Raw genomic sequence first — 25,766 nt, forward strand, 5'->3', positions numbered from 1 at the left:
CTTTGCTGTTCCTTATGTATATAAACGATTTGAGAGACAATCTGAGTAGTCGTCTTAGGTTGTTTGCAGATGACGCTGTCGTTTATCGAATAGTAAAGTCATCAGAAGATAAAACAAACTGCGAAACGATTCAGAAAAGACATCTGAATGGTGCGAAAATCGGCAGTTAACCCTAAACAAAGGAAAGTGTGAGGTCATCCACATGAATGCTAAAAGGAATCCGTTAAACTTCGATTACACGACAAATCAGTCAAATATAAAGGCCGTAAATTCAACTAAATACCTAGGAATTACAATTACGAACAACTTAAATTGGAAGGAACACACAGAAAATGTTGTGGGAAAGGCTAATCAAAGACTGCGTTTTATTGGCAGAGCACTAAGAAAATGTAACTGATCTACTAAGGAGACTGCCTACACTACGCTTGTCCGTCCTCTTTTAGTATACTGCTGCGCTGTGTGGGATCTTTACCAGGTAGGACAGACGGAGTACATCGAAAAAGTTCAAAGAAGGGCAGCACGTTTTGTATTATCGCGAAATCTGAGAGAGAGTGTCACTGAAATGATACAGGATTTGGCCTGGACATCATTAAGAGAAAGGCATTTTTCGTTGCGACGGAATCTTCTCATGAAATTCCAATCACCATCTTTCTCCTCCGAATGTGAAAATATTTTGTTGACACCGACCTACATAGGGATAAATGATCACCACGATAAAATAAGAGAAATCAGAGCTCGTACGGAAAGATATAGGTGTTCGTTCTTTCCGCGCGCAATACGAGATTGGAATAATAGAGAATTGTGAAGGTGGTTCGATGAACCCTCTGCCAGGCACTTAAATGTGACTTGCACAGTATCCATGTAGATGTAGACAGTAAAGCCGATTTAGAAACAGCCACCAAATTCAAGAATACGTAGAGAATAACAGTGAATCAATAGAATAATCGAGCGATATCTGGTATTGTGAAACTCTAGCATTACAAGACAGGTGCTTTGCTTGAAATATTGTATATTGGATTCAAATCTTTCTTGCAGATAGAACTCAACACGTCACTCTTAACAGAACTAAATCGACACATGTAAAGGTAATATCCGGAGTACCACAGGGAAGTGTGATAGGATCGTTCCTGTTCACAATATATATAAATGATCTAGTAGAAAGCGTCAGATGCTCTTTAGGGCTATTCGCAGATGATGCAGTTGTTTATACCAAAGTTGTTGTTGTTGTTGTGGTCTTCAGTCCTGAGACTGGTTTGATGCAGCTCTCCATGCTACTCTATCCTGTGCAAGCTTCTTCATCTCCCAGTACCTACTGCAACCTACATCCTTCTGAATCTGCTTAGTGTATTCATCTCTTGGTCTCCCCCTACGATTTTTACCCTCCACGCTGCCCTCCAATACTAAATTGGTGATCCCTTGATGCCTCAGAACATGTCCTACCAACCGATCCCTTCTTCTGGTCAAGTTGTGCCACAAACTCCTCTTCTCCCCAATCCTATTCAGTACCTCCTCATTAGTTATGTGATCTACCCATCTAATCTTCAGCATTCTTCTGTAGCACCACATTTCGAAAGCTTCTATTCTCTTCTTGTCCAAACTATTTACCGTCCATGTTTCACTTCCGAAGTAGCAACACCAAAAGATAGTAAGAATTTGCAGAACGACCTGCAGAGAACTGATGAATGGTGCAGACTCTGGCAGTTGACCCGGAACGTAATTAAATGTAACATATTGCCCATACATAGGAAAAGAAATCGACTACTGTACAGCTACAGTATTGATGACAAACAGCTGGAGACAGCGTCTGCACTAAAATATCTAGGCGTAACTATACAGAGCGACCTGAAGTGGAATGACCATATAAACAGGTAGTGGGAAAAGCAGACACAAGACTCAGATTCACCGGAAGAATCTTAAGGAAATGTAACTCATCCACGAAGGAAGTGGCTTATAAGGCACTTGTTCTTGAGTATTGTTCATCTATCTGGGATCCCTATCAGGCAGGACTGATAGAGGAGATATGGAAGATCCAACGAAGAGCGGCGCGTTTCATCACGGGATCGTTTAGCTGGCGAGAGAGCGTTACGGAGATGCAAAACAAACTCCACTGGCTGACGTTGTAACACAGACGTTGTGCATCACGGAGAGATTTACTACTGAAATTTCGGGACAGCAGTTTTCAGGAGGCGTCAGACAACATATTACTTCTCCCCAAATACATCTCGACCATTGACCACAAGGAGAAATTAGAGCCAATACAGAGGATTACCGACAATCATTCTTCGCGCGCACTATTCGCGAGTGGAACAGGGTTGGAGGGATCAGATAGTGGTACCGAAAGCACCCTCCGCCACACACCATTAGATGGCTTGCGGAATGTGATGTACATGTCTTGGAAATCTTCAATGAAAGTTTTGTAGTTGCAAGGAATTCTTTTATTAGTGCGTAGGTGGTGTGCGGCAATGAACAACTGGAGTTTCAGTGTGACAACATGCTGACTCTGAAAACTAGCTGCCTTCTGCGTAACGACAGTTTTGTCGCACATCTGTTTAATATATCAATAGTATTGTTTATGATGCAAATTTACAAAATTACAATATAAAATTAATACACAGAGATAAACTGTGTACGGCATAACTTACGTACATTATTTTCTGACGGGTATGTATGGGTAGTTTGTGAAAGAAACAATTCAGAAGCATGAAACAAGTTAATATACGGAAAGTAACAATGCTTATTATATTTAATTAATTTATAACTTGCGTCGTTCTCCTAACATAAATTGGAGTGACAATATGCTTTCATTTAATAGTAACCAAACCGTTCAAAGTGATTTCTAGGGCTGAAAATCAGTATATGTTTACATTTCTAACAAAGGACTGCATAATATCTCTTTAATTAGATACGATGTTGCAAGTAATTTACATTGCTGACCTATTATACTGCAAACTTTGATGAAATAACTCATAAAATGCGAACAGAAAGTGAGGGGAATATAAATTCTAGTGAACATTGGTAGTCAATAAAAAATTTAGATAATTAGTGGCTGCAGTGTTAACAGAAAATCTTCATACCAATTACAGAGTCTGCATATTAAGTGTTCTTGAATTTGATGTAGTCATGAGCTTTCTATTCGGCTTCTATCCAGAATTCCTTATGAAGTACTGTGTAATTCACATAGTAATTAGTATGAAATTACAATATTCGAATGTTTGACAATATTTTATTTGCGCATCTGAGGCTTAAATGGCTCTTCGGTGGGTGTTAATGTAAAAATTTGCAGCCGCAGTTCGCATTCATAACTCATTGCACATTCTTCGAGCAACGAACAGTAAGTTACTTAACTTCGAAGCACCGTAGTCAATCATTTGAGAACAACTGCATGGCGAAGAAAACAATCGAACCCATAATCTATGGCTTTTATTTTTTATGCAAAAAGTAAAACATTTTCCGGAAAGCTAATTCAGCAAGGGAAGCACCTTTGATTCTTTCACATAAAGTTTTTCCGGCACCGAAACAGTTGGTCAACTTCCAGCTTCCTGCTTCCCTTCAATCAAGCCTAAATACGGACACGATTCTTTTCGTGGCAGGGCGAATTAGTCTGCCACAAAGAGTCTGCGACAAAGAATTGCGTCTGTAAGTCTGAACAATGAATCAGTGTGTACTACGGTTTACAACAGGAGCGCTGTCACGGGCTACAAATCTACGTCAGGCCATTGACATTGATAGTGACCGGGCCAAATATCTAATGAAAAAACTACAAAGAACGAAACTTGTCTAGCTTGAAGGGGGAAACCATATGGCGCTATGGTTGGCCCGCTAGATGGCGCTGCCATAGGTCAAACGGATATCAACGGCGTTTTCTTTTTTAAATAGGAACCCCCATTTTTTATTACATATTCATGCAGTACGTAAAGAAATATGAATGTTTTAGTTGGACCACTTTTTTTCACTTTGTGATGGATGGCGCTGTAATAGTCACAAACATATAGCTCACAATTTTAGACGAACAGTTGATAACAGGTAGGTTTTTTAAATTTAAATACAGAACGTAAGTACGTTTGAAGATTGTATTTCGGTTGTTCCAATGTGATACATGTACCTATGTGAACTTATCACTTCTGAGAATGCATGCTGAAACACGTATGTAACGTAGCGGCGATGGTGAGGCATGATAAAATCTTTGACCAGAGAGCCTTTTATCGTGGTTAGTCTGCGCTTGACCGCGCGAGAGTTGCGAGCAGCTCTCTGTCGGTAGCAGTAGCTCAGTTCAGTTGCGTCCAGTAGTCTGTTAGTAGTCGTCGTGCAGTACAGTTGCGAGCAGTCTGTCAGTGGGCAGTCTGTGAGCAGTGCAGTATGTCGGTAGTAGCAGCTCAGTGCAGTTGTGTGTGAGGAGTCGGCCGGCGTCGACATGGCATTCTGGTCGAGATTCAGGACGAGGTATATTATTTTTTAAACAAGGTAATGAATCAGCAATGCCCTTAGGTAATAATGTAAATTAATTGTAACTAATTTGTGCAATAATCGCCCCAATAATAATTTTGATTTCAAAGCAATTTTTTACAAAAGAAGCATTTAATTGAACCAACGATTTCCTTCCATTTCCTTTAAAGTAAAGTTTCAGTTAAATTTCAAAAAAAAAAAAAAAATATTATTTGCAATGCATTTCCTCCAAGCCGTGGCCAACAATAAGAGCAGAAATTTGACATGCAGTTATACTGAGGTAAGAAATTAATTCTGATTTTTGCACAGGGCCAAAGACCGATATTTCGGTTTAATTGAGTTATCATTATCACTGAGATTTTCTTATCACTGAATTATCTTTTATTATATTTTTTGTGGGAGCTTACACCAGAGTCAGATTGCGAATTTCAGATTTTATTGTCTTTGTCAGTACATTTCATGCAGGGAGGTTACGTTTGGTTCCCATTTCTAATAAATATTGTCATTTCTTTTAAAATTTTTGTGGGGAGGTTACAATGCTGTTACAGCGTGATTACCTGTAAATACCACATTAATGCAATAAATGCTCAAAATGATGTCCGTTAACCTCAATGCATTTGGCAATACGTGTAACGACATTCCTCTCAACAGCGAGTAGTTCGCCTTCCGTAATATTCGCACATGCATTGATAGTGCGCTGACGCATGTTGTCAGGCGTTGTCGGTGGATCACGATAGCAAATATCCTTCAACTTTCCCCACAGAAAGAAATCCGGGGACGTCAGACCCGGTGAACGTGCGGGCCATGGTATGGGGCTTCGACGACCAATCCACCTGTCATGAAATATGCTATTCAATACCGCTTCAACCGCACGCTAGCTATGTGCCGGACATCGATCATGTTGGAAGTACATCGCCATTCTGTCAAGCAGTGAAACATGTTATAGTAACATCGGTAGAACATTACGTGGGAAATCTGCATACATTGCGCCATTTAGATTGCCATCGATAAAATGGGGGCCAATTATCCTTCCTCCCATAATGCCGCTCCATACATTAACCCGCCAAGGCCGCTATGTTCCACTTGTGGCAGCCATCGTGGATTTTCCGTTGCCCAATAGTGCATATTATGACGGTTTACGTTACCGCTGTTGGTGAATGACGCTTCGTCGCTAAATAGAACGCGTGCAAAAAATCTGTCATCGTCCCGTAATTTCTCTTGTGCCCAGTGGCAGAACTGTACTCGACGTTCAAAGTCGTCGCCATGCAATTCCTGGAGCATAGAAATATGGTACGGGTGCAATCGATGTTGATGTAGCATTCTCAACACCGGCGTTTTTGAGATTCCCGATTCTCGCGCAATTTGTCTGCCACTGATGTGCGGATTAGCTGCGACAGCAGCTAAAACACCTACTTGGGCATCATCATTTGTTGCAGGTCGTGGCTGACGTTTCAGTTGTGGCTGAACACTTCCTGTTTCCTTAAATAACATAACTATCCGGCGAACGGTCCGGACACTTGGATGATGTCGTCCAGGATACCGAGCAGCATACATAGCACACGCCCGTTGGGCATTTTGATCACAATAGCCATACATCAACACGATATCGACCTTTTCCGCCATTGGTAAACGGTGCATTTTAACACGGGTAATGTATCACGAAGCAAATACCGTCCGCACTGGCGGAATGTTACGTGATACCATGTACTTATACGTTTGTGACTATTACAGCGCCATAGCTAAAAATGTGGTTTAACTATAACATTCACATTTCTTTACGTACTACACGAATATGTAATAAAAAATGGGGGTTCCTATTTAAAAAAAACGGAGTTGATATCCGTTTGACCTATGGCAGCGCCATCTAGCGAGCCAACCATAGCGCCATCTGGTTTCCCCCTTCAAGCTAGACAAGTTTCGTTATTTGTAGTTTTTTCGTTTGATGCTTATTTCGTGAGGTATTTGGCCCGGCCACGATCGATGGACCACCCCGTATATCGCTACGCCTTAGTTTGACAGAGTGACGGGTGAGGTTATTCAGGCATATATATATATATATATATATATATATATATATATATATATATATATATATATCATTCGCATAAAATATTTACATTGGATGTGCACCTATTAATTACGCCACGTTGTACTTCCATCACTGCCTGGAGATGTCACTCCAAACGCCAATTACATATGGAACAGAAACCATTCATGCCTCGTAAGACATTTCCTAGCATTCTTTGCTTAAATCATTTCAATTATATGAAACTAATGATGTTCAGTTACCTAACATTGTTTTCCGAATTTTATGTATAACTCTACGCAGTGGCCCGTAAACAAATTTACCGGTACGCCAGACGAGCAGCCCCGCCTAGAATACTTGGTACTACTAGTGCGAAACCGGTACTGGTGGTTAGTCTTTTATACATGGCGTTGTAAGTAGGCTGTTAAGGTTTTTATATTGGTAACGCCACGAAGCGCTCTGTATGAAAATCACTGGCTGTGCTGTGTGCAGTCTGTGGCTGGTTAACGTTGTTGCAATATTTGCTATTGTAGTGTTGGGCAGTTGGATGTTAACAGCGCGTAGTGTTGCGCAGTTGGAGGTGAGCCACCAGCAGTGGTGGACGTGGGGAGAGAAATAGCGGAATTTTGAGAGCGGACGATCTGGACGTGTGTCCATCTGAAAGAATAAATTTGTAATATTTGATATCATGGACTGATATATATATATATATATATATATATATATATATATATATATATATATATATATATATATATATAGACTTTTGAACACTATTAAGGTAAATACATTGCTTGTTCTGTATCAAAATCTTTCATTTGCTAACTATGCCTATCAGTAGTTAGTGCCTTCAGTAGTTGGAATCTTTATTTAGCTGGCAGTATTGGCGCTCGCTGTATTGCACTAATTCGAATAACGAAGATTTTTGTGAGGTAAGTGATTGATGAAAGGTATAGGTTATTGCTAGTCAGGGCCATTCTTTTGTAGTGATTTTTCAAAGTCAGATTGCATTGCGCGAAAAATATTGTGTGTCAGTTTAGTGTTGATCAGAATAAGTAAAGAGAGTAATGTCTGAGTACGTTCAGTTTTGCTCAGCTGTTTGAAAAGCAAATAACGTAAGAGGTTTTCCAGCACAGCAATTCATAAATTTTTCTAAGGGGACGTTTCAGTGTTTTATATAATCCTCGACGTCACTGCGTTTTTATGAGACTTAGAGCGTGGTCCTAGCTTCTACAAGATTAGTCAAAGAACTTCTACAGTGTAATAGAGCCATACTCGTCGTCGTGTGGTTTGTCTCTCTTACCTGTGGACTCGCAAATCGTGTCTCTTTTTGTGTGTGGACAGCGTTTGAATGTGCTCCTTTCGTTGCCTGAAATGTTCTCTGCAGTTGGTCAGAAAGCAATCGCGTCCACGTGGGACAGCCCTCGAATAAGCAACTGAAAAATAGTTCTTTTGGTCTTCAGTCCAAAGAGTGGTTTGATGTAGCTCTCCCTGCTACTCTGTCTTGTGCTGCCTCTTCATCTCCGAATAACTACTGCAAACTACATCTTTCTGAATCTGCTTACTGTATTCATATCGTGGTCTCCCAGTACGATTTTTACCATCCAAACTTCCCTCTAACACTGAACTGGTGATCCCTTGATGTCTCAAATGTGTCCAATCAACCCATCCCTTCTTCAAGTCAGGTTGTGCCACAAATTCCTTGTCTCCTCAGTTCTGTTCAGTACCTCCTCACTGTAGCTGCACATTTCTAAAGCTTCTATTCTCTTCTTGTCTAAACTGTTTATCGTCCATGCTTCACTTCCATACATGGCTACACTCCAGACAAATACCTTCAGGAAATACTTCCTAACGCTTAAATCCATATTCGATGGTAACAAATTTCTCTTCTTCAGAAATGCTTTTCTTGCCTTTGCCAGCCTACATTTTACATCCCAGTTATTTTGCTGCCCAAATAGTAAAACTCATCTACTGCTCTAAGTGTCTCGTTTCCTAATCTAATTCCCTTAGCATCACCTAATTTAATTCGACAACTTTCCACTATCCTTCTTTTGTTGATGTTCGCCTTATATGCCCCTGTCAAGGCAACCGAAAAGTATCCTGTGTTAAAGATGACTTGCAGTTTTCCAGAATTCCTTGCCATTCTTGGGGCTCTGTTTTCATCCCAGGATTTATTGTTCGGTAATTAGCTTAGAAATGTAGAAACAATACATCTAAGAATGCAAACGGTTTTAGTAGAGCGGCCGTAGGGGGGGGGAGGGGGGGGGGGAAAGGGGACACGACCCGGACAACACAAACTTCGGAGTGGTATAATTACCAGGGAGCATGGACGTTTCATGAATGGCGACTTTTGTGTTCAGTGATAAATCGCAGTTCTGCACTCCCCTGCATGATCATCATCGGCGAGTATGGTGATGACCTGGGGAGAGAAACCATTCATCCAATGTTTTGTGGAGGCACAGCAGTGTTATTGCTTCCGTCATGCTGTGGAGATTCATCGGGTATGACATCACGTCAGGGAACTGTGACGGCACAAAGGTACTCACAGACATCCTACGTCCTCATGTGTTACATCTCACGTGACTGTATCGTGGCGCCATTTTCCAGCAGGACAATGGCATGTGTCGCTATGAACCGTCTGCGCGATTTTGAGCTACTCCCGTGGCAGGGGCTACGTGGGGTTTCAAAAAAAAAAAAAAAAAAAAAAAAGTTCAAATGGCTCTGAGCACTATGGGACTCAACATCTGTGGTCATAAGTCCCCTAGAACTTAGAACTACTTAAACCTAACTAACCTAAGGACATCACACACATCCATGCCCGAGGCAGGATTCGAACCTGCGACCGTAGCGCTCACGCGGTTCCAGACTGAAGCGCCTTTAACCGCACGGCCACACCGGCCGGCTGTGGGGTTTCCTATCGTGGGGTTTCCTACAAGGATGCAACAGGTCTCGAAGCTGTCCCGAGCAACCGGTTCCCTAACGAGGTGATTGCGAACTGAGCCTCCCCCACTACTTGTCTATCCCAGCCTCTCACCCCCTGTGTAGGTGTTGTCACCTTTTCTCAATGTCGTCGTCGATAGTATTCGTTCCGTGCGTTTTCCTAAACGACTTCTGTTCTATGCAGTGTACACGATGGAAGAGATAACAACAACGAAAGGGAGGCAGTGTCTTTTCAAGGATTTATAGGAAAAAATGAAGAATATACGAACTGGATGTGCGTCAAATACGAACGGAGTAGGTGCAAAGACCGTTTAAAAATTGCAAATTGTGAAATCGTTGCTCAACAGCAACATTCTTGTCCACCTGACAAAACAGATGTGGAGATAAAGAAAAGACAACATAATTGCAGAAAAAGAGTACGTGAAGAAAAGACAGTGCCTGTAGACCAAATTTTTAAGCAGGAATTTCAAGATTTGTAAGATAAAGGATTAGAATTCGTGGCATATATTCCGAATTATGACAGCTCCAAGACCCAATTGTGTAAGGCGAGAAGAGGAGCTATTCGGACAACGCAGAACCCTGGCTCTAGTTCGGAAATTCACCTTAGCGAAGACCTTTTGAAATTAACGGAAGGTAATAGTTTTTTGAAGACTGATGACGGTCCAGGCAAGAGACTTCTAGTATTTGCTTGTGAAGAATCAGAGAAAATCCTTTGTGACAACTGAACTGTGCTTATGGATGGGACATTTGAAAGCTGTTCGAAACAGTTCAAACAATTGTACACAATCCATGTCAACATCGGAAGTACGGAAGAGGCAACTAAGATATTTCTTGTTTTATTTCCTTTGCTGCCAGACAAAAGTCAAAACTCATATACAAGACTTTTTCTCTGGATTGAAATCTAAGATGCCTGGGTGGTCACCAAAAGCGGCAGTGCTAGATTTTGAAATGGCTACAATTATAAAGCAATGAATTCAGTGTTCCCTGAAAGACAACTTTCCAGTTGTAATTTTCACTTTAACCAGTGTCTGTGGAAGAAGATTCAGGAACTAGGATTAACGGATGACTACAGGGCTAGGGAGGAAGTACGATTGTTTTGTTGCATGTGTGCTGCAGTGGCACATCTTCCACTTAAGACTGTCGATGAAGTGTGGCTTTTAATAATGGAACAAATGCCCAGCGGAGAGAGGATCACAGCATTTGCAGACTATATGGTTGATCAGTGGATGGAAAATCCTAATATACCTATTGAAATGTGGAATGTTTTTAACCAACGACACAGAACGACGAATGCTGTCGAAGGTTGGCATAGAAAACTGAACTCCTCAATAAATCAGAAACATCCAAATGTGTACTTTCTGATTCCAAAACTGAAGGAGTAGGCTATTTTTGAAATTAAAAAAGATTCCATTGGCCTACCTCTTCAAAAAAGAAAGAAACGGTACATAGACCTTGACAAAGGATTAAAAGTGTGGTGTCACCGCCAGACACCACACTTGCTAGGTGGTAGCCTTTAAATCGGCCGCGGTCCATTAGTATACGTCGTACCCGCGTGTCGCCACTGTCAGTGATCGCAGACCGAGCGCCACCACACGGCAGGTCTAGAGAGACGTACTAGCACTCGCCCCAGTTGTACAGCCGACGTTCATAGCAATGGTTCACTGACAACTACGCTCTCATTTGCCGAGACGATAGTTAGCATAGCCTTCAGCTACATTTGCTACGACCTAGCAAGGCGCCGTATTCAATTGATAATTATTATGTGAAGCATGTATCATCAAGAGAGATGTTCTACAATTGTGGATTAAAGTTAAGTATTACTTCATCTACGTACTTTATTTGCACTTCTCAAGATATTGTCCTGTTCAGACCTCACGCCAGTCAGCGCGTGTAATTAAACGCGTGCATTTCGGCCTCCTCAAGAAACACAGTGTTGGCTCTTCTGCCAACACTACAAAAAGACATTATGAAAACATATGAAGGCTCTGGAGATTTAAAAAGGTGTTTCCAATCTCTAGGCGTTTTACAAAAATTGAATAAGAAATTACGATTGATAAGAAAAAAAGGTTATCAATTTGATACTGTAAATGTTGAACAACAACAATAACAACAAAGAATAAATAAAAATAAATTAAATGAAAAATAAAAAATTTAAACATGCCTATGTACTACTTGCATTCTGTTGTTCGAATCATGTAATGATTTCTGTCTTATAAGGGGCAACAAAGCAATTAAATAATAGCAACGACGTTACGAGAGCAGTCACTTTCAGTGTACGTAAAATAACGTCATACCTTGTAAATTATTACGAAACAATATGAAGGTGATAAGTAATGTGGGACTTCCTTCCGCTTGCGTTTGAAACTCTCGGAGAAATCCTGTGTGGTGAGGAGGGTGGGAGGGGGCAGCAAGGGGAGCCTCAATTTGTTTTGCCGGCCCGGGCCTCTGACAGGTTCAGTGCGCCACTGCTCGTAGCAAACCCCAAGGTAGGAAACCCCACGACACCGTGGCAGGAGAGGCGCAGGAGACGACGTCGTGCTGTTAACAAAGGTACTCGCGTCGGTCGTCTGCTGCCACAGCTCACTGACGCGACATTTCCCCGTACTGTCCTAACGGTACATTTGACGTACGTCCTACATTGATTTCTGCGGTTATGTCATGCATTGTTGCTTGTCTGTTAGCATAGACAACTCTGGGCGAACGCCGCGGCTCTCGGTCGTTAAGTAAAAGCCGTCGGCCTCTGCGTTGTCCGTGGAGAGAGGTAATGCTTGAAATTTGGTATTAACGACACACTCTTGCCAACTACCATTCCGTGTTCAAAATCTGTTGATTCCCATCGTGCGCTCACAGTCACCTCGGAAACCTTCTCACACGAATCACCTGAGTGACGAAACTACCGCCATCTGTATATGTGCAGACTGCTGTTCCTCGACTTTTGTCACCTCACATTTTAGTTGTTCAGCACAAATTTTTAATAGTGCATAAATTGTTGTTGTTGTTGTGGTCTTCAGTCCTGAGACTGGTTTGATCCAGCCCTCCATGTTACTCTATCTTGTGCAAGCTTCTTCGTCTCCCAGTACCTACTGCAACCTACATACTTCTGAATCTGCATAGTGTATTCATCTCTTGGTCTCCCTCTACGATTTTTACCCTCCACGCTGCTCTCCAGTACCAAAGTTGTGTCACAAACTCCTCTTCTCCCCAATTCTATTCAATACCTCCTCTTTAGTTATGTGATCTACCCATTTAATCTTCAGCAGCACCACATTTCGAAAAATTCTTTTCTCTTCTTGTCCAAACTATTTACCGTCAATATTTCACTTCCATACATGGCTACACTCCATACAAATACTTTCAGAAACAAATTTCTCTTCTTCAGAAACGCTTTCCTTGCCATTGCCAGTCTACATTTGATATCCTCTCTACTTCGACCATCATCAGTTATTTTGCTCCCCAAATAGCAAAACTCCTTTACTACTTTAAGTGTCTCATTTCCTAATCTAATTCCCTCAGCATCACCCGACTTAATTCGGCTAAATTCCATTGTCCTGGTTTTGCTTTTGTTGATGTTCATCTTATATCCTCCTTTCAAGACACTGTCCGTTCCGTACAACTGCTCTTCCAGGTCCTTTGCTGTCTCTGACAGAATTACAATGTCATCGGCGAACCTTAAAGTTTTTATTTCTTCTCCACGGATTTTAATACCCACTCCGAATTTTTCTTTTGTTTCCTTCACTGCTTGCTCAATACAGAGATTGAATAACATCGGGGAGAGGCTACAACCCCGTCTCACTCCCTTCCCAACCACTGCTTCCCTTTCACGTCCCTCGACTCTTATAACTGCCATCTGGTTTCTGTACAAATTGTAAATATCCTTTCGCTCCCTGTATTTTACCCCTGCCACCTTTAGAATTTGAAAAAGAGTGTTCCAGTCAACATTGTCAAAATCTTTCTCTAAGTCGACAAATGCTAGAAACGTAGGTTTGCCTATCCTTAATCTATCTTCTAAGATAAATCGTAGGGTCAGTATTGCCTCACGTGTTCCAACATTTCTACGGAATCCAAACTGATCTTCCCCGAGGTCGGCTTCTACCAGTTTTTCCATTCGTCTGTAAAGAAATCGCGTTAGTATTTTGCATTCGTGACTTATTAAACTGATAGTTCGGTAATTTTCACATCTGTCAGCATCTGCTCTCTTTGGGATTGGAATTATTATATTGTTCTTGAAGTCTGAGGGTATTTCGTCTGTCTCGTACATCTTGCTCACCATATGGTAGAGTTTTGTCAGGACTGGCTCTCCCAAGGCCGTCAGTAGTTCTGATGGAATTTTTGTCTACTCCCAGGGCCTAGTTTTGACTCAGGTCTTTCAGTGCTCTATCAAACTCTTGACGCAGTATCGTATCTCCCATTTCATCTTCATCTAAATCCTCTTCCATTTCCATAATACTGTCCTCAAGTACATCGCCCTTGTATAGACCCTCTATATACTCCTTCCACCTTTCTGCTTTCCCTTCTTTGCTTAGAACTGGGTTTCCATCAGAGCTCTTGATATTCATACAAGTGGTTCTCTTTTCTCCAAAGGTCTCTTTAATTTTCCTGTAGGCAGTATCTATCTTACCCCTAGTGAGATAAGCCTCTACATCCTTACATTTGTCCTCTAGCCATCCCTGCTTAGCCATTTTGCACTTCCTGTCGATCTCATTTCTGAGACGTTTGTATTCCTTTTTGCCTGGTTCATTTACTGCATTTTTATATTTTCCCCTTTCATCAATTAAATTCAATATTTCTTCTATTACCCAAGGATTTCTACTATCCCTCGTCTTTTTACCTACTTGATCCTCTGCTGCCTTCACTACTTCATCTCTCAAAGCTACCCATTCTTCTTCTACTGTATTTCTTTCCCCCATTCCTGTCAATTGTTCCCTTATTTTCTCCCTGAAACTCTGTACAACCTCTGGTTCTTTCAGATTATCCAGGTCCCATCTCCTTAAATTCCTACCTTTTTGCAGTTTCTTCAGTTTTAATCTACAGTTCATAACCAATAGATTGTGGTCATAGTCCACATCTGCACTTGGAAATGTCTTACAGTTTAGAACGTGGTTCCTAAATCTCTGTCTTACCATTGTGTAATCTATCTGATACCTTCTAGTATCTCCGGGCGACTTCCACGTATACAACCTTCTTTCATGATTCTTGAACCAAGTGTTAGCTATGATTAAGTTATGCTCTGTGCAAAATTCTACCAGGCGGCTTCCTCTTTCATTCCTTACCCCTATTCCGTATTCACCTACTACGTTTCCTTCTCTTCCCTTTCCTACTATCGAATTCCAGTCACCTAGGAATATTAAATTTTCGTCTCCCTTCACTATCTGAATAATTTCTTTTATCTCATCATACATTTCATCAATCTCTTCGTCATCTGCAGAGCTAGATGGCATATAAACTTGTACTACTGTAGCAGGCGTGGGCTTCGTATCTATTTTGGCCACAATAATACGTTCACTATGCTGTTTGTACTAGGTTACCCACACTCCTATTTTTATTCATTATTAAACCTACTCCTGCTTTACTCCTATTTGATTTTGTATTTATAGCCCTGTATTCACCTGACCAGAAGTCTTGTTTCTTCTGCCACCGGCGGTCGGAGTGGCCGTGCGGTTCTAGGCGCTACGGTCTGGAACCGCGTGACCGCTACGGTCGCAGGGTCGAATCCTGCCTCGGGCATGGATGTGTGTGATGTCCTTAGGTTAGTTAGGTTTAAGTAGTTCTACGTTCTGGGGGACTGATGACCACAGCAGTTAAGTCCCATAGTGCTCAGAACCATTTGAACCATTCTGCCACCGAACTTCACTAGCTCCCAGTATATCTAACTTTAACCTATCCATTTCCCTTTTCAAAATTTCTAACCCATCTACCCGATTAAGGGATCTGACATTCCACCCTCCGATCCGTAGAACGCCAGTTTTCTTTCTCCTGATAACGACGTCCTCTTGAGTAGTCTCCGCCCGGAGATCCGAATGGGGGACTATTTTACCTCCCGAATATTTTACCCAAGAGGACGCCATCATCATTTAACCATACAGTAAAGCTGCACGCCCTTGGGAAAAATTACGGCTGTAGTTTCCCCTTGCTTTCAGCCGTTCGCAGTACCAGCACAGCAAGGCTGTTAAGGTTAGTGTTACAAGGCCAGATCAGTCAATCATCCAGACTGTTGTCCCTGCAACTATTGAAAAGGCTGCTGCCCCTCTTCAGGAACCACACGTTTGTCTGGCCCCTCAACAGATACCCCTTCGTTGTGGTTGCACCTACGGTCCGACTATCTGTATCGCTGAGGCACGCAAGCCTCCCCACCAACGGCAAGGTCGATGGTTCATGAGAGGAGGGTGCATAAATTCTAATCAAAATTAAAAGATAAAGGGCTGTAATTAAGAGCTGAGAAACACACAGTGTCACTAATCGTGTTTTATTATAATTTTATTTTGCAGCTCCAAGCTTTGAACGATGCAAACTCATTGATTATATCTTTGAAGTAAGTTTAGGAGCTGTGTCGTCTTTTGTCGACAAGGTAGCTGCATTTGGCAGTTTGCTTTCACCCATAATCGATATTAAGTTGATTTCTTATTTTCTTTAATTTGCTGAAACTGTGCTCACAAGTTACTGCAGCCTTTGGGGTTGTCACACACATCCTCAATGTTACTTGGATGTTTGGGTAAGCATCTCTAACATATAATTTGAAAAAAAGAAAATCTTTAAAATACCCAGATTTGAAACCATTTCAGGGCTTATAATCAGCTGTTTTACTTGGAACTTGAAAGGCATACACTGCGAACACTGCCCACCGCAAGAGCGAATGGCGTTGCGGGCACGTCATGACGTAAGTGTATAAGTGGGACAGAGACAAATGGGGAACTATAATGTAGACCGCAGATAGGGAAAACCAATGACATGAGCTACTAGCTGTGGAAACTGGATGAAGGACGCTGAAACCACGAACAGACGACGAAGTGATGGAGGTTCATGCCTCCTCACAGAACGTAGAGACAGGGATGGGATAAACCGCTCGCTTAAAACCAATACCAGTATTTTAGTTCCGAATAACCTTTATTTTCCGCGATTATTTGTCTCGGTTATGACAGGTGTTTTTTTATATTTTACTAATAACCAAATAGAAAACCGAAATAGACACAGCAACAGTGCTAAAATTTTTCGTTTTTAAATGAATCTTTTTATAAAAATTAGTAATTTTTATTCTTAGAAATTTGCATTGATTTAAAGTATAGTATTATTATAGAGAATGGGAAAAGCGATCAGTGCTATTTTTGTAACAATGCCGACATAAGCGAGTAACAAGTACTTAGAGCGAGAATCAGTACAGCATTGCTGAGACAACAGCGTCTCATAAATCGTGAAGTGTTTATCACAAATCTGTCACAGTTGAAGTACACATATTTTGGTAACTAGTTTCGAACAGACTGATTCATTCTCAAGCTTGACCTACTGAAGTTGCACTTAAGTGCCTGACCTTAATGAAGACCAAATTCGGCAATACACGCATCACTCAGTGACGGTAGGTAAATGTCACAATATACATGTGCTCACTACACAAGCCAGACTCGAACTGAAGCCAAACGTAGCCAATAGTAGTACTAGGAACTGTTCGATGGCGCTAGTGCTCCTATAGGGAAGCGCGTTTGGAATACGAGGCGTGACACTAACTCCATCGAACATTTCTTAGGACTACTGTTGGCTATGTTTGGCTTCAGTTCGAATCTGACTTGTGTAGTGAGCATAAGTATATTGTGACATTTATCTAACGTCACTCTGTGATGCGCGTATTGCCGATTTCGAATGGTCGTAATTAAGATCAGGCACTTTCAGTGCAGTCGCAGTAGGTCAGGCTTGAGAATGAATCGGTCGGTTCGAAACTAGTTGCCGAAATATATGTACTGTATTTGTATGAAATGAAAGTGCTGCTGGTCCTACATCAAATTCGAAAATAGTGTCCCAGTTGCCATGTGTCGAGGATAAAGGCGCGCGCGTTCGTGTAGTGTGCATGACTAGTCTCCATCTGGTCTATACGACAGTGCCTCGCTGTCGTCGGCGGACATCCGTTGTATTGCTGAATGACACCAACCCTAGCCTAGAAATACTTTTGCGAAGTGACGTAGCAATGGAGTATAATGCTTCATTTGCTTTAAAAGGTTAACGATTTGTCTTCATTTCTGGGAAATCATAAATTAAAAACTTGAATAATTCATTCATACACTACTGGCCATAAAAATTACTATACCAAGAAAAATGCTGGTGATAAACGGGTATTCATTGGACAAATATATTACACTAGAACTGACATGTGATTACATTTTCACGCAAGTTGGGTGCATAGATCCTGAGAAATCAGTACCCATAACTACCACCTCTGGCCGTAATAACGGCCTTGATACGCCTGGGCATTGACTCAAACAGAGCTTGGATGACGTCTACATGTAAAGCTGCCCATGCAGCTTCAACATGATACCACAGTTCATCAAGAGTAGTGACTGGCGTATTGTGACGAGCCAGTTGCTCGGCGACCATTGACCAGACGTTTTCAATTGGTGAGCGATCTGGAGAATGTGCTGGCGAGGGCAGCAGTCGAACATTTTCTGTATCCAGAAAGGCCCATACAGGACCTGCAACATGCGATCGTGCATTATCCTGCCGAGTGATACGCCAGTATAGCGATGACGAATACACGATTCCAATGTGCGTTCACCGCGATGTCCACAAACACGGATGCGACCATCATGATGCTGTAAACAGAACCTTTATTCATGCGAAAAAATGTTTTGCCATTAGAGCACCCAGATTCGTAGTTGAGTACACCATCGCAGGCGCTCCTGTCTGTGATGCAGCGTCAAGGGTAACCGCAGCCATGGTCTCCGATCTGATAATCCATGCTGCTGCAAACGTCGTCGAACTTCGCCCCGCCTAGCCCTCAGTGGTTCACAACCCCGCAACTGGCCACAGCAGTCCACCCACCTCATCGACGGCCTGCACCGAACCCAGGGTTATTGTGCGGTTCGGCCCCCAGTGGACTCCCCCCTCCCTGGAACATCTCATGCCAGATGAGTGTAAACCCATATGTTTGCGTGGTAGAGTAATTATGGTGTTCATGTTTGCGCATTAATCGCCGACATAGTGTAACTGAGGCCATTAGCCGGGAGAGATAGCGATTAAATAAAACCTCATGTTAACGCTAATGATAAGTGATTGGTTTTGTTGTAGTCCTGCCCAAAATTGCAAAACACGGATACCACGGCACTCCACACATACATATATGAAATTTTATAGTATTTATGGGTTTTTGTGCTGCGCACCTCGATAGCCTGTGCTTAACTACGACCGTGGTGTTTGGATACACGCACACACATACGCGGCCAGTCCATTGCTCTGCAATGTGCTTGCTGCCGAGGTGTCTTGTGTATTGTAGTTGTGGCAACCGTTGAATCAGCAGCAACGTGGGCGGTCGGTCGAACAAAGGTTACCCTGTTCCCACAGCGTAACCGAGTACGGCGGCTTATCGTTCCCTGCGCATTTCTTAGGTGGCTCGTTTCCGTGCTGTTCCTTTGCTGTCAACCGCGAACACTGTGCTCGGAAATGAAGTAACTGTACTATGCTTTTATTTGCGAGGACGCAGAGCGTAAAACAGAGCCGCGCGAGGAAGGCGTGACTTTATGCTCACTAGACTTTCAACGTACGAAGCATTTTCCCTTTCTCCTGCTGCATTTAAATCTCGCTGCGACGATTTGTCCCCTGTAAATACCGCAAAGCATAACTTCCAACACACAGAGATGCCATTTGTCTCTTAGAACATCTGGGCACCAACAACTGAAACGGCATGTTAGTATTTGGCGTAAGGATTTCGGTATGTCGCTTTACGTTTCTCTTCCGTCCCACTGAGCCAGTACATTGACTCTGTTACACACAGTGACTCTCGGCGTCTCCGCAAGATGGCGCGGACGTCTACGACGTCCCCTGTGATAGTTCAGCGCTAGTGCGGCGCTGAAGCAGCTGTAACGGAATACCCGACGGCGATTCGAACGCTGATGCATACGTAGTGGGTTTCATTTAGCCTGAGTCGAGTAAACTGATCTCGTGGGCGTCAAGTCCCGAAGCTCGATGAGAAAAGGTCGTGTCTGAATACTTACGCCTGTATCAGATGCTATATTTATTAGCCCAGGCTCCTGGGCGATTTCAAGCAAATGCAGAGTATGATTTTAAAGAGTCACGAGCGTGACGATTTCATCCAAATACAGTGTGTTATTTTAAAAGTTAAGAGGGTGACCGAGGTTACTCGCCCCTTTTACAGACGTGCAATGCAGGCGTCAGATGTTAGCAAGGCCAACTTTATTGGAATGCCTCTGCAGAGATCGGCTGTCCACATCTACAATACGTCCATACTCTGCAAAACCAACGTGAAGTGCATGACAGAGGGTCAAGTGCACCCATACCCGGCGGGCAATGGGGGGGAGGAGTGGGGTGGGGGGCATAACTTCAGGAAGAGGAAAAATATAATGTAGTCAGGTGCTTCTCTTTCAAGATAATGATTTAAAGGCCGGTATTACGCAGGTTTTTAACATGGTTAGAACCGGAACTTTTTTATGGCTTCCAATATATTACAATAATCCACACCCATCAGGTCTACCCTCGCCCCCTTCGCCTACAAACTACCGGATGGGCATCTTTGGTACTTTCCATAGTATGACTATTACAGTTTCTCCCCAATCAGAATGCGAATGATAAAAACTCTCCACGGTGATTTTACATAGAACATATTTAGGTACAGTACATCTACATGGAGCGCAGGAAGAACCAGCTGTTGTTAACAGCACGCACAAAGGCATCTGGGCAATCAATCTTCCTGCTCTCCATACGTGAATTCGAAGATGCCTTAATGAGAGGTGGAATGGGAAATACGCTCTGTCACGCACTTCGGAGTGGTTGTAAACAGTATAAAGGTTGTTCTGACTATTACACGTTCAAACGAAAGTGGCAACTGCACATTGAAACAAATAAATAATCGAAACTTCCTGGCAGATTAAAACTGTGTGCCGGACAGAGACTCGAACTCGGGTCCCTAGTTCGAGTCTCGGTCCGGCACACGGTTTTAATCTGCCAGGAAGTTTCATATCAGCGCACACTCTGCTGCAGAGTGAAAATCTCATTCTGGAAGTAAATAATCCTAATAAACATAGGCCTGGAAACCATTGGCTTCCCCCGTACGGCCACATTTCCTGCATGGCCGACTTACTGGTAGGGATGGCGGTTATCGCTGAACCAACCGGTTTTCAGGTGTACTGCTTTTTTTTTCCATCTCCAATTTCAAATGACTGTTAAAACCGTTTCTGAAATAACCAATTTTCGGTTTTTTAATCGTCATTATTTCCAAAGATAAACGTAGACATCGAACAAGGACTGAAAACTTCCAAGACTCGCTCAGACTTTTGCATTACATATTCCAAGATCCATAGAACCAAAACACCAAATAAAGAGATAAATAAAAGAAAAATTAGTCCATCCACCGTTCGCTCCTTTTCTAGAAAAGCAATGAGGAGTTGAATACTTCAAAAAATTCTCCAGTGTTCTGCAACTGATTTTAATTTTTTTAAATTTCTGCTCAAAAAGCATGTTGTAATCGAGCTGTTATTTGAGCTTTACGAATAGTCAGTGTTAAAGTGTGAAAACTCAGGTTGGAGAACAATTTTCCATGTTAAGTTTGTCGTTTCCAAGGGTTACAAGCAGATAAAGGCATATTATGGAGACTCAGGCAGCAGATCGCCCTAGTAAAAAGCAGTTACAAAGTTGAACGCGAAGACCCACGATGGAATCCCGAGACTTGGTAAGAAGACAATGACCTGACCCTCGAACTACAAAAGCAAGAGAAAGAATTGGTCTCCATCGAAAAGACCAAAATAATGACAAAGATAATAAACCTACCGAAACATTAGAAAGTGGCAGAACAAAAAGTCGAAATCGTCAAGGGATTTGCAGAATGGATCAAACGGAATGTTCTGGAGAGAAAGGCAATAGAAGCTACAATAAATAAAATTGAACTGGCCTTCCAGTTCACCAGAAACACTTATAACAAAACGTTCCTGTCGTGGAATGCAAATATAAGAGACTGTAACAAGATAATCACACCGGAAGTCGTACACGCAGACGAAACACCGTCCAACACCAACGACGGCCCAACTCAATAGCTGGAGATGAAAGAAAGGAGGATATTCCGAAAAATACTAGGATCCAGATTCCATAAACTTTATCAAATAACCGAAAAACTCCAAGACTCAAAGAGGAAAAGAAGAATTGCTTTTTACGGACACAACCACAGAACGAAACCAAATAGTCTAAGCAAACAAATTGTTGATTGTTGACTACTTCTACAGATAAATTAATAACTACTGTTTACGGAAATGGGGAAGAATTTTCACTCCAAATCACAGATAAAGCTGAAGAAAAAAACACATTAAAATTTAAAAAAAAAATTCCAAGTCAAAACGAAAACCAACGATTCAGATCTCTGAAGAAAAAAAGGAAAGATAGCTCAGGAAGGAGACCAACGCTTTACAAAAGGCACAGAACATTAAAAAATGATTGGTCTAACTTGCAGTAAAGTCGGGTGAAAGAAGAAGATCAACGTTTCAACACCGTTAATATTTCAAAGGCATGAAATGAAGACGGTGTGTAACAAACGTCAAAGTGATATGGCGTGCACGACAACATTAGATAGCGGTAAGCAAATGATCAGCATTTCAGCGCAATTTCTCAAAGTTAGTTATAAGTTGGCACAGTGGATAGGCCTTAAAAAACTGAACACAGATCAATCGAGAAAACAGGAAGAAGTTCTGTAGAACTATGAAAAAAATAAGCAAAATATACAAACTGAGTTGTCCATGCGCAAGATAAACAACATCAAGGATATTATGAGCTCGGGAGCGCCGTGGTCGCGTGGTTAGCGTGAGCAGCTGCGGTACGAGAGGTCCTTGGTTCAAGTCTTCCCATGAGGGAGTAGCTTAATTTTTTATTTTCAGACTATCATCACCACACGTACTGTTTATCAACAAATGTAGGAAATAATCATAAAAATGTTCGACAATCGTTCGATCCTTTAGGGAACTTCCCGATGCCTTACAGTTCGGAAAATATTCATTGACATTGTTATTGAAGCCGCGAGCTATATTTGCTGGATTCATATTGCCCACGGAATGCGTCTCACGTATTTAATGCACTCTCATCCAAAGCAGCGAACAGTCAACTGCCAGCCAGGGAGCCTCGTTAGCAGGAATACTCTCTCGTCCGTGCGCTGTAGTCGACTAACGTCATGTGTTTCGATGTTTGTTTAGGTGTAGCGTCCCAATACTACGGCGCAGTTACCTCGCATCGGACGGACGGACGGACAGATAATAATTGTCTGAAAATAAAAAATTAAACTTTTCACTCGAGGGAAGCCTTGAACCAGGGACCTCACATTAACCAGCTGCTCACATTAACCACGGGACCACCGCGCTCCTGAACTCACCCTATCCTTGATGTTGCCTATCTTGCGCATGGACTACTCAGTTTGTATATTTTGCTTATTTTTTTCATAGTTCCACAGAACTTCTTCCCGTTTTCTCGATTGATCTGTGTTCAGTTTTTCAAGGCCTATCCACTGTGCCAACGTATAACTAAATCTGAGGGGGGTGCGATGGGGATGTTCCCTTGTGAGCACTATGGGACTTAACGTCTGAGGGCATCAGCCCCTAGAACTTAGAACTACTTAAACCTAACTAACCTAAGGACATCACACACATTCATGCCCGAGGCAGGATTCGAGCCTGCGACTGTAGCGGTCGCGCGGTTCCAGACTATAGCGCCTAGAACCGCTCGGCCACTCCGGCCGGCAGGGGGACCGTTTTTCTCTTTATTTTGCATTGCTACTCAGGCGCCATATGAGGAATGGAGCAGACGAACCAACGACAAAGGGAAACGATACGGAGCAATACACCCTGTGATCCCGTCAACGCATTGTACACGAAGCACAATCACGCTCGTATTTTCTTTTATTCCACCACTGATCGACAACCCTTTTTGTACTGGTGGTGAAGGAGAAGAAGACATGAATCATTATTATGTCCCGGAAAGAGAGACATTTAGGTGGAACATTATGTCAGCTGAGGGCTTCGGGGCGCAAAGGCCCCTTTGCGTTACCACACTTTTTGCAACAACACATTTTAGGATGTATAAATTATACACACAGCTCTCAAGGAACTAGGAGTGTCCGTATAATCAGCTCCACCTAATGTAGACCCTACAAGTGCGACAGGAAGGAGGAGGAAGAGAAGACGAAAAACTCAAGACCATTGGCGAGAGCGGATGATTCGAGGACACAGAGCAGAAACCAAGAACTGGAGTGCCTGGAGGACGGATCCCGATTACCCAATACATCGGAAGGCAAATAGAACACATTAAGTGATGTGTATTTGTACAAAACTACTTAGTTAATTTCCATTTAATTGACTGTAAATTAAATTTTGCACATGGATAAGTGTAGTGTACACATATCTATACTTCTTTTGCTATAACTGCATTGAAATTTCTCTGTAGATAATAATCAAAACTGACAGTTGTTATATTTTATAGAAAATTCCTGCTTTGAATGAAAAAATAAACTTATTATGTGATGTGTCGACAGAGGTGCCGACACAGTGTTAGCTTGAGGGGGCCGATATGCACGCTATAAGCTCCCGCAGAATATCTTGAAGTCTGAAACAGGACGCTGAATGAATGCTATAAAGAAAAGTACGTTGCTTTGGGAATACTTAACTTTAATCCATCCTTGTTGTATACATCGTTCTTATTGATACATGCTTTAGACGATAATTATCAATTGCTATGTAAGGCTAATGGCGCCTTGCTAGGTCGTAGCCATGGACTTAGCTGAAGGCTATTCTAACTATCTGCTCGGCTAATGAGCGATGCTTCGTCAGTGTAGTCGCTAGCAAAGTTGTCGTACAACTGGGGCGAGTGCTATTCCGTATCTCGAGACCTGCCTTGTGGTGGCGCTCGGTCTGCGATCACACAGTGGCGACACGCGGGTCCGACGTGTACTAATGGACCGCGGCCGATTTAAAGCTACCACCTAGCAAGTGTGGTGTCTGGCGGTGACACCACAGTCCTCCCCCGCAAATCGGCGAACGGTCGTGTGATAAGGCTTCCGCCCGCCGTGGGGAGGACCCCATGTTGACGTATGCGGTGAGGTGGGGAGCCTAACGACAGGCGAGGCCGTGCCACCCGCACCCGGCCATTCGGTCCGAGGGGAGCTAGGAAACGCCTGAAAACCTAGTCCAGGGTGCACGTCAACATGCGGTGTATGCGCCCGTAAAGAGACAGGAGGGGCCGAAGGGTCGACGTCGGGGTACCCGACGCGCGAAGACGCCATGTGGTCCGGAGCGGGCAAGAGTTCCATGGCGGAGGACAGCTGGTCACTGGAAGCGATCGGCGGCGCGTGACCCAGGGAGGCGCTTGGCGGCTGCAGCGAAGCGTCGAATGCGGGCGGCGCCGGCGGGAGAACAGGCGGCGGCGGCGGCGGCCGCGGCGGCGCGTCGCCATGGGGAAAAATGGAAGGCATCGTCGGTAACACCTGGGGATGAGGCGAGCCAGTAGATGGGTCCCCAGGGCGCTGACCGGACGGCACCGTCGCTGAAAGCAGGCGGGGAGCGGCAGAACCCGTGCGGCGACAGAGGCGCAGCTGATTGAGATGCCGACGCACCTCACCAGAGGCCCCCAAAACCAAATACATCGCGCGGCTGAGGCAGCGAAGAACGCGCCCCGCGAGCCAACGCCGTGAACCGCGATAGTTGCGATAAAATACAACGTCGCCAGGGGCAAAAGCAGGTGGCTGCCGCAGCACAGGAACCTGATGCGGCGGGTGCAGCAAAGACATCAAGATTCGATAAGGACGACCGTGGAGCAACTCAGCCGGCGAGCGACCATCTCGGGGCTGAGAGCGATACGATGACAAAAAGAGCAACAACGCGTCCTCCCGAGAATGCGACTCTTTCAACTTCAACATCTGTGACTTGAAAGTCCGGACCAATCGTTCAGCGGCACCGTTTGACTGAGGCGAAAACGGCGGGGATGTCAGATGTTGAATACCATTGGCCTGGCAGAATGACTGAAATTCTGCGGACATGAATTGTGGGCCATTGTCGGAAACAATAGTCTGCGGAAGACCTTCAATGCAAAAGATAGCAGACAACGCTTGGATGGTGGCAGAGGACGTCGTGGAAGACATCCGGACAACAAAAGGAAAATTACTGAAGGCATCTACCAG

This window comes from Schistocerca serialis, chromosome 9 (assembly GCF_023864345.2).
Source record: "Schistocerca serialis cubense isolate TAMUIC-IGC-003099 chromosome 9, iqSchSeri2.2, whole genome shotgun sequence".
Lineage (NCBI taxonomy): Eukaryota > Metazoa > Arthropoda > Insecta > Orthoptera > Acrididae > Schistocerca > Schistocerca serialis.